General features: G+C 37.8%; 1 protein-coding gene across 1 annotated transcript in view; it reads left to right on the top strand.

Annotated features, from left to right (window-relative positions):
• The window catches only part of PKHD1 (PKHD1 ciliary IPT domain containing fibrocystin/polyductin), a 321184-nt gene that overhangs the window by 262595 nt on the left and 50908 nt on the right, over positions 1–7681 (top strand). The gene's annotated exons all lie outside the window — the stretch shown is intronic.

Genomic DNA, 7681 nt, shown 5'->3' with positions numbered 1-7681 from the left:
CATCCTTTCTGATGGCTGAGTAATATTCCATTGTATTTATGGACCACATCTTATTTATCCATTCCTCTGTTGAAGGGGCATCTCAGCTCTTTCCACAGTTTGGCTATTGTGGACATTGCCGCTATGAACATTGGGGTGCATATGGCCCTTCTTTTCACTACATCTGTGTCTTTGGGGTAAATACCCAGTAGTGCAGTTGCTGAGTCATAGGGTAGCTCTATTTTTAATTTTCTGAGGCACGTCCACACTGTTTTTCAAAGTGGCTGTAGAATAGAGGTTATTTACTCAATATTTATTAGTCAGGTACTATATTCTAAGCTCTCTCTTAAACATTAATTATGTATTTATGAAATAATAGATACAATTTTTAAACAAAAAGGATGTAAACATATTTCTTTAAGAGATTTAATAGTGTTTTAGGGTTTGGGGTTCCCCTCCTTCCCACCCTCCCCCACTTAGAAGAAGCAATTAAAGCTTGGGAAAAACATAACTTAAAAAAAATGAAAATCTCACCCTGTTCTGGACATATTGCCTTCTCTCAGGTCAAGCAGAGACAGAAAGAGAGGATTTATCTTCAAGTAAGAAAATATTTGATGGGGGAAATAAACTCACTGAATAGAATGTTTGCTACATGGGCCTACGCCTGAATAGCCTCTTTCAGGAACAAGTCATGTATTTTATGGATATTCATTTTTTTTCTTCATGGTTAAAGTGTGAAATTTGTTAACTAGCAATTGGTCTCATTATTTTTCTTAAGGAAACAAATAAAAAAACCCATAGGAAAATAAGTTCTGTGCCTCCTTTGGCTTTGACACTAACTGTAACATGCAGAAATGTAATAATTCCATTGCCTGAGAGTTACCCGTTTATGCCTTTCCACATATATATGTATTATTCACTATAATAATTGAAGAGAGATTTTGTCCCCAAACTTACGGTTAGTATAGATTCATCAATGATCTATAGAGGTAATAAAATTATGTGGATAAAGCCAAACTATAGTTTAAATCTGTCCTCAAGTTTATCAAAATGTATACTTTTCACATTTAGGTCTTCTGGGGATTACAAGGTCTAGATTTCCTTTTGAGACTCAAGACATCGGAGCAATTAGAGCATCATGGACCTTGTTTCAAATGGAACACCAATGAACATGGGAATGTAGATAGCTCTCTGAGAACCTGCTGTCATTTCTTTTGGGTCTATACCCAGCAGGGCAATCACTGGATCATAGGGTAGTTTAATTCTTTGAGGAACCTCCATACTGTTTTCCAGAGTGGCTGCACCAATTACCTTCCCACCAACGGTGCACCAGGGTACCCTTTTCTTTTTTTTTTTAAAGATTTTATTTATTTATTCGAGACACAGAGAATGAGAGACAGAGAGCATGAGAGGGAGGAGGGTCAGAGGGAGAAGCAGACTCCCCGCCGAGCAGGGAGCCCGATGCGGGACTCAATCCCGGGACTCCAGGATCATGACCCGAGCTGAAGGCAGTCGCTTAACCAACTGAGCCACCCAGGCGCCCAGGGGGTACCCTTTTCTTTAATCCCTTACCAATGCTTGTTATCTTTGTTTTGGGTTTTTTTGTCTTTTTTTTTTTTTTAATGAAAATCATACTAACAGGTATGAAGTGATATCTCATGGTGGTTCTGATTGCATTTTCCTGATGATTAATTAGTGAAGTTGAGTACCGTTTTATATTACTTGTTGTTTATTTGTATGTATTCTGTAAAGAAATGTTTAGTCAGTTCCTTTGTCCATTTTTAAATTTTTTTTAATGTTTTAATTTAAAAAAATTTGTTTAAATTCTAGTTAGTTAACATACAATGTGATATTCATTTCAGGTGTACAATCTAGTGATACAACACTTCCATACAACATCCAGTGCTCATCACAACAAGTGCACTCCTTAATCCCCATCACCTATTTCACTCATCCCCCCCCAACTCACCTCCCCTCTCTGGTAACCATCAGTTTGTTCTGTAGAGTTAAGAGTCTATTTCTTGGTTTGCCTCTCTCAATTTTTTCCCCCTATGGGTTTTCCCCCTATGTTTCTTAAATTCTACATATGAGATCTCACTCATTCACCTATTTTTTTTTTTAATCAAGTGATTTCTAGGGACTGGGAGGAGGAGGATATGGGGAGGTAGTAGGCAAAGTGTACAAAGTTCAGTTATTCAAGATGAATAGATCCTAGAGATCTTCTATACAGCAGAGTGCCCACAGGAAACAATACTGTGTTATATACTCAAAAATTTGCCTAGAGGGTGCATCTTATTATTACACAAAATAATAATAATATAACAAATAAAAAAGGTGGGAGGAAAATTTTGGAAAGGATGGATAGATTTATGATGATGGGTACACGAATATATACCTATCTCCAAACTCATTAAGTTGTATACATGAAATGTGTACAGATTTTTGTATGCTAATTATATCCATATTTTTTAATATTAAAGTTGTTTTTTAAAAAAGGCAACACCAAGTTGGTCACTCTGAATTCTTTGAGGTCTAATGGAGAGAAAGAGCAGCACAACACCATCTCAAGATTAAAAAAATAAAACAAAGAAAGCCTGGAATGAGAGAAGGCACAGATTCTTTTCTATTTTTATGAAAACATCAGCACCTTCTGGCATTTTCCTTTCAGAATTTGGCATTCAGAGGATTGATCTGATACAGTTAGTAATTTTACTTAAAGACCTTCGTATTAAATAGATTCAAAATATTTTTGAAGAACAGATGGTATAGACTAGAGGAAGAGATAAACATTGTATGTTAAACATTTTATTGATCAATTAAAATATCATAATTTAAAATGTTGATTCTACTCTGAGAGTTATGCATGTCTGTATGTGACTGAGAAAGACAGAGAGTGTACACGGGGAGTGGGATGGGTATTTATTATCCAAAGTTAAAGCTGCCCCTCCCCCAAGCTCCCCCCCACCTCGTCCACATGCAGGCAGGCAGATGGCTTTTTTTCAAGGTGTTAAGGAAGCTGGCTTTCAGTCTTGAATCATGTGCCTCTGGGCACTTTGAAAACTGCCTCTTCTGCCTATTTTTAAGACCAGTTTGAAAAAAAATGGGCAGAGTAGAATAAAGAAGCCACCTGTGTGGATTTGGTAAAAAGGCAGGCTATAAAGTTACCAGCTCTTTGAAAAGAATTTCGTTATAGAAAGAATGCATCCTTACCTTCTAGCGCTTCTTTGTTCTGCTTTTTCTACAATAGAATGAATTGATAAACGAATACCATCATTTGTGCAAATTGGTCTACTTGACACTAATTTTCAATCACACTAACCCTTCATCTCTGTGAACTATTTATGTATGAGAATTCCCATTCTATTTTAAGAGTACTTTTTTGTGGATGCACCAGCCATTCTCATAAATTGTGTAGACAGAATATTGGATAAATCGTTAGATTCACCAAAAGTTAAGCAAGACTACAAAGGAAAGAAAACACCACCAATCACTGTTCCAAATGGCATTAAAACTTACTTTTCCATTGGTTCATATATTTATGGGAAAGTATTGTGGGCAAGGCTGAATGTAGAAACAATTGTGTTTAATTGTTAATTATGGAAGGTACAGGAAAATGACAAGCCCACAAATAGTCCTTGTATGTCCTGCTCTGCCCTTGCATGCCATCACGCTCCCTCAGAAGTTTGAGCTTTGTCCAAAGTTGGTTGTAAGCTGTGTTTCTGACAATAGCAGGGTTGTAATGGAAACTGTCTTCACCACCTAAGTTATGGGGCCTGATACAGTGAATACCATACAAGCAGTGGGTCGGCCTGCCCTAAATTATGCCTGTTAATGTGACCCCATCATTATTCCCAGGATCTGTGCCCTTCGCCCTTGATCTCATTTCTACAGGATTTAGACAAGTGTCAGACCCTTGGAATGCTACACAATAGTGACCTTGATTCCCTGATTTCGCTGTGAAAAAAAAAATGAGTTTAAATCTAGTGTTGAAATGATATGGAATGCTTTGTAACCACATTAGTCCCAATACAAAAGAATCCCTAGCCCTCTGTCAGAGACATCTGCCTTTTGATTTGGTTCAAGCTTTCTGGTCATAAGGGTAGCTAGTGCATTTATAGAAGACTAAAGCCTCTTTGTTGTTGTTGTTGTATTTGATACATGGGGAAATTCAGGTGATTCCTCTTTAGCGTTAACTTTCTGGATATTATTTTTAAGGCTTTGTCCTTATAATTGTCAAAATACAACTCTTTAAGGGGAAAAAAAAACACTGCTTGGCAAAAGATGCTAAAATAAAGATGGTGGGATGTTTAGTGCTTGATAGATGAACAAGTGGAAAGGGGGTGTAATTCAGAACCAAGAGGCGCCACCCCAAGGCTGGTCCTGAGCTCCTTTGGGGGGAAAAAGCAGTCTTTAATTACATCTGGTACTCGTTAATTCTTTTTGGAGTCTCTTCCCAGATCTGTTCCCCCATCAGCCTCCCATCAAGCAACAGAAATTCCAGATGGTTCCCTCCATATGCCTATGCTCATTCTCTCAAGTAGGATAGATGGGTCACTGACAGAGTAGGATGGAACAGCCTTGGTCAAAGCAAGGCAAGATGAAAAGCAGCGGGCTACAGTTTATTTAGAGGTGGTCTATCATTCATGTTTTTAAGTGGGTTGTATAAATAACTGTTTCTGAGTGATTTTTTCCTCTGAAATGTTTTGAGTAATTTCATGGAAATGAAGCTACTCAGAGAAAGTGGCATATTGATCCCAATTTTCCACCCCTGGAAAAGAGAGACATCCATTACAGGCTGTCATTATAGTTGAGGATTCATCAGTTTGGACCTGCAGTTGATCTGCTGTGGAGACTACATTGGAATGAATTTTTCTGCATTTGTTACTTGCAATGATGGCTGTAGTCTCTGTTGCTGTGATATGAAAATTCCTTTATGGAAATATTTATAGGGCATGTGTTTCTTTCATCTTAGCAGAATTTTGTTATTAGGCACATTGATAGACTTCCCATTTTGAAGTAGTTGGGAGTAAAGATGAGGTCAACCTATATATCGTGAAAAAATATACAGTTGGCCTTGAACAACCTGGGAGTTAGGGTGCTGATCCCCTACCCTGTGCAGTCAAAAATCTTTATATAACTTTTGACCAAATGTAATTTGTAATAGCCTGTTGTTGACCAGAAACCGTATCAATAACATAAACAGTCGATAAACATGTATTTTGTATATTACATCTATTATCTACTGCAGTCTTTCAATAAGTAAGCTGGAGAAAAGAAAATGTTTTAAAAAAAACCATAAGGAAGATAAAGGACATTTGCAGTAAGTACTGTACTGTATTTACAAAAAAAAAAAAAAATCCATGTATAAGTGGACCCATGCTATTCAAACCCATATTGCTCAAGGGTCAACTGTATTATCATTTCAAGTATATCACATTGTACTTATTTGTTTATCCTCATCTGATGATGGGACACATGTCTTACTCATGTCTGATTTCCCACCACCCAACAAGGTTTGGCACATCATGGGGAATGAAAAGAAAGAAGAAAAGGTGAATAGACAGGAAATTTCATTCTTTTTTTAAAAGATTTTATTTATTTATTTGACAGCGAGAGAGAGAGAGAGTGCACCAGAAGGCAGAGGGACAGGGAGAAGCAGGCTCCCCACTGAGAAGAGAGCCTGAAGCGGGGCTTGATCCCAGGACCCCAGGCTCATGACCTGAGCTGAAGGCAGATGCTTAACCGACTCAGCCACCCAGGTGCCCCTAGACAGGAAATTTCAAAGTGGAAAGTGGTACCAAAAGCAATTAGAGCGGGTGTGTGTGTGTGTGTGTGTGTGTGTATGTTCTTTGGTGTTAATTCTGAGTATCTAGAGTTCAGTTTCTTCAGAAAATAAAAGTGAGAATTGCAGCTATGATCTCTGTTCTCATGGAGCTTACAATAGTTAGGCTATCTATGATTTGTGTGAAATTCGTTGGTATATTTAGAGTTGATAAGGCAATTAAAAGGAAAAATTTCTTCTAAGAAGGATATGTAATAAAGACCAAAAGGAAAATTTTAGATTCTGTGTTATTGTCATATTTTACCTGATAAGTTTGTTAAAAAGAAGCCTAATATCATGCTTTTATGTGTGTGAGTACTTTATGAATGAGAGAAAACATTTTTTGAAGGAACTTAATCATTTTGTACAAGCAGGCCCAGCAGCCAAACATTGGTAGTGTGGGCCATAGATTGGAAGAGATAAAGGCCATTGGTCTAGAACTCTTGTTTTTTTAAAAGGTGCTGACTTGAAATAATTTCTGTCTTGCTTTCGAAATCATGTAAAACTCATGAAACACAAAATGTGTGTTAAACCTAGAACATCCTCTAGATATTTCACTCTTTTGTTTGAATGTTTTTAAAGTACCTGAGATGAAATTGAAATATATATTCATTTTTATCTGTTGAGCCTGTTTGTTCATTTTGTATTAGTTACTAATGTGCTCTTGAATTTACGGTGTGTAGGGGAATAAACTTGGCAGATCTGGGCAACATTTATTTAACAACTTTGTCTTTGATGTCACAGTAAGCACGAGGGCTTTTTAAAAATGGACGGTTGCTTCCCCTAAGAAAGTTACAGTGGGGGAGAAAGGCATAATTACACTGAGGAGGAGCCCAGTGACAGTTATCTCCTTACATACAGTAGTTATGGATGTAATTACAATAATGTGTTTTTTTTTTAAAAGATTTTATTTATTTATTTGAGAGAGAGAATGAGATAGAGAGAGCATGAGAGGGGGGAGGGTCAGAGGGAGAAGCAGACTCCCCACCGAGCAGGGAGCCCGATGCGGGACTCGATCCCGGGACTCCAGGATCATGACCTGAGCCGAAGGCAGTCGCTCAACCAACTGAGCCACCCAGGCGCCCACAATAATGTGTTTTAATGTTCTGTTATCAGAAGTAGAGAGATTTCCATGGGGGAGGAGTGGTGGTCCAATGGGGAGAAGACTGGAAATGTCTTACGAGCAGAGTTAGAACTTGGGTTGATTCTGATGGGTCAGTGGGTGGTGCTGATGCTTTTGGACCACAACCATACCTTGAGAACCATTTTTCTACTCTCCAACTGAGAGACAAGGGAGAGGAGGAAGTGTATGCTGGAGATATCTCACTTCAATTCTGCCTACATTTTATTGACGACAACTCAATCGTGTAGCTTTGCCTAACTACAAAGGAGGCTAGAAAAGATGGTCTAACCGTGAACCCAGGAGGAAAAGGGAACTAGTTGGTTTACAACCCTACAATCTCTGCTACAGGAGGGTGTGGCTGTCTTATAACTAGGGAAGTAGTTGGGGACTAGGAAAGACAACCTCTGAGACGTTAATTTGGAGGACAGGTCCTTAAAAACAGCAGGGTCCGTTGTTTCCTGGAATGAGACATGAGATTATGTTAACAAAAGTCCTTAAAAACTTTACATGTGTCAGTGATTACGGTACTTGAAATTCAAGCAGAAGCATTTATTTGAGGTCTTTAATTTGTGTTGAATTACTACTAAGCCTCATAAAGTAACATTTAATACTTTGGCATACATGAAATATTTACTGTTTTAAATGAGAATTTTTATTCATGTATTTCCCTGTTGTTACTTTCAGACAAAAATCTATGATTCCTTTCTTTTGAAGTTATATGGAAACTTTTTGAAAGGGGAGATGAAGAACAATGGTTT

The sequence above is a fragment of the Leptonychotes weddellii genome, chromosome 8 (assembly GCF_054177405.1).
Source record: "Leptonychotes weddellii isolate Sample4059 chromosome 8, ASM5417740v2, whole genome shotgun sequence".
NCBI classification, from domain to species: Eukaryota; Metazoa; Chordata; class Mammalia; order Carnivora; family Phocidae; genus Leptonychotes; species Leptonychotes weddellii.
Note: the sequence above shows the minus strand (reverse complement) of the source record. Positions and strands in the feature narration are given on the sequence as shown.